This window comes from Sapajus apella, unplaced genomic scaffold (genome assembly GCF_009761245.1).
Source record: "Sapajus apella isolate SASKATOON/1434 unplaced genomic scaffold, GSC_monkey_1.0 scaffold16, whole genome shotgun sequence".
Taxonomy (NCBI): Eukaryota; Metazoa; Chordata; class Mammalia; order Primates; family Cebidae; genus Sapajus; species Sapajus apella.
Window position 1 is genome coordinate 17,116,752 of NW_022436956.1, and position 2,556 is coordinate 17,119,307.

General features: G+C 49.5%; 1 protein-coding gene across 8 annotated transcripts in view; it reads right to left on the reverse strand.

Annotated features, from left to right (window-relative positions):
* Window positions 1-2,556, reverse strand: part of TMPRSS4 (transmembrane serine protease 4) — a 45,008-nt gene that overhangs the window by 18,976 nt on the left and 23,476 nt on the right. The gene's annotated exons all lie outside the window — the stretch shown is intronic.

Sequence of the window (2,556 nt, forward strand, 5' to 3'; positions counted from 1 at the left end):
ATATATATATATAAATAAAAATAACTAAAATTAAGAAAAATAAAGAAAGCTCTGTTAAGGGGTTGGTCCTTGGTTTTGTTTTGTTTCTGCTTACTGTCTTTGGATTCTGCCAGCTCCTTTCAAATTCTGCTGCTCTTTTGCCATCTTGGGATGATGGGAATATGTTCAGCACATTTAACCTTTCAGAGAACTGATATTTTAATATTTTTTTTTGACTGTGAATGGTAGTTCGCACCTGTAATCTCAGCAGTTTGGAATGCCAAGGCAGGAGGATCGTTTGAGCCCAGTAGTTCAAGATATCAATTTGGGCAACATAGTGAGACCCTTGTCTCTACAAAAAAACTAAAAAATTAGCCAGGCATGGTGGTGTGCACCTGTGGTACCAGCTACGTTGGAGGCTGAGGCAGGAGGATTGCTTGAACCCAGAAGTTTAAGGCTACAGTGAGCCGTGATCACACGATTATACTCTAGCCTAGGAGACAGAGCAGACCTTGTCTCCAACAAACAAACAAACTTCCCTTAGTGAAGACTCACAGCCCAACACCCTGGCAGGAGGGAACTCCTCCTTCCTCACTGAACTCTCTCTTGGCCTGACGCTCCCCTGTCCCGTCCAGTGTTACCCTGGGCTGGTCCGAAGAGTAGTGGCATTAAATCTAACAATGGCTCCTGCTTGTCGCTATGTCAGGAGCTTTCCATGCATTTCCTCATGTAATCCTGGTAACAGTCTTGGGAGGGAGGTATCATTATTAACTCACATTACAAATAGGGACATGGAGAATTGAAGGCCAGGCTTTATTTTCCCAGGCCACACAGTGTTTCCAGTATACAGCCCGGGTCTGTCTAACTCCCCGGGGGAGCTCGAGATGTGATCTGCTGGCCCTGATGCTTCTGGCTTGAGGGAAGCCAGGGAAAAGGAGGAGCCATTTCTTTGAGTTTGGTTTATGATAGGAGCCAGGGTAACGTAAAGTCACCTCAGCCCCCTGGGACAAAGCCAGGAGACAGCGTCACCAGCTGAGAGTCCAGAAGCCATAAGGTTGAGGGAGTCCAGCCCAGGAGGGAGGACTGGGTTACAACCTCTGATTGCAGAATCTGGGATGTGGAAGCCATATAGAACCTTCTGGGACAGGGAGTGTCCAGCTCTAACTTATGCCTTAGTGCCTGCCTGGCGTTCCCTGGATAACTCTGGCCTCCTTTCTCTCCACTGCGGCAGTGTGTATGCTCACGGAAAGCAAGCTCACTTTAACATTAGCCTGAACAGAACAGGCTGGCAAGTCTGCTGATGTCACTGCAAATCTCCATCATGTGGGCAGCCAAGGTCAAGGAGAAATGGTTTGGGGTTATCTGCATCTCACACCCATCCAGGGCTCCCAGCGCTTTGAGTGGGGTTTATGTTATGATCTGCATTTCTACTGCCACAGATGGAAATAGACCTGTTTGATCAGGGGACCAGGGTCCTGTCCCAGCCCTGTCCCTGACTGCCACTCCACCTCTCCAAGCCTCAGTGCTCATGTAGAAAGAGGATCAGAGGCTGTCTCAGTGTCCTCCAACCAGGCAGTTGGCTGCTACTGCTGGAAATGTCACCGCAATTACAAGTGCAGGTTCCTGAAAGGCCAGCTATTCCCTGGCTGCACAGGCAGTGCTGCCCCAGTTAGCAAATGCATGTCCTGCGTCACATTTCACCTGCTGCTGTGTGATGACACATTCTTTTGAAAAACTTGGTTTTTAGCCGGGTTCTTTACATATGTTATCTCATTGGTGCTCATGATATAGCTCTGAGGAAGGAAGGACATTTTACAGGTGAGGAGACTGCAGGTACGAGGCAGTGAAGGACTTTCTCAAGGTTGTACAGCAGCAAGTGGCAGAGCCAGGATCCCTGTCCCAGGTGTCCTGATTCCTAGTCTGGTCCCCTGATTCCCAGTCTGGTCCCCAGTGCCCTACTCCTTGCTGTGAAAAGTTGTGGTCAGTAACCTATTATGCTCATGTAGGTAACAAAGGCAATGACTCCATCATAGGGTGTGGAAGCCGAAGGGGACCCACATCCCGGCTCCTTCGGTTGAATCTTCTTTATCACAGATAAGTGCCCGAGGCAGAGAGGCCTGGTCAAGACCACACCGGGCCTCAGGCACTGGCCATGGTGAAGGCTAAGCTGAAGGGGGCTGGGTGCTGGCTGCCTGGAGGGTCTTCCTTGCTGCCTCCTCTTTCTTCCCTCCTCACAAGGAGAAATGCTCCCTGTTCTTCCAGCCTCTGCTCAGAGCCACTCAGCTTGCAATCTGCAGAAGACAGGAAGGAGGAGGCAGAGGGCGTGGCGGCCCTGCAAATTGCCTGCGTGGGTTAGGAACATATGCCACTGTGCTCTCCCTCTAGAAGAAATCACCTGGGATGGAAGCCATCTGGAACAGATGGGGGCTGAGTTCATCTCCCCTTTCACTCTTAGAAGAAGGCACTCTTCAAAGCAGGGGGTGGACACATGATCTGTCTCTTTCCTTTCTCTCTTTTCTTTTCTTTCTTTCCTTTCTTTCTTTCTTTCTTTCTCTCTCTCTTTCTTTCTTTCTTTCT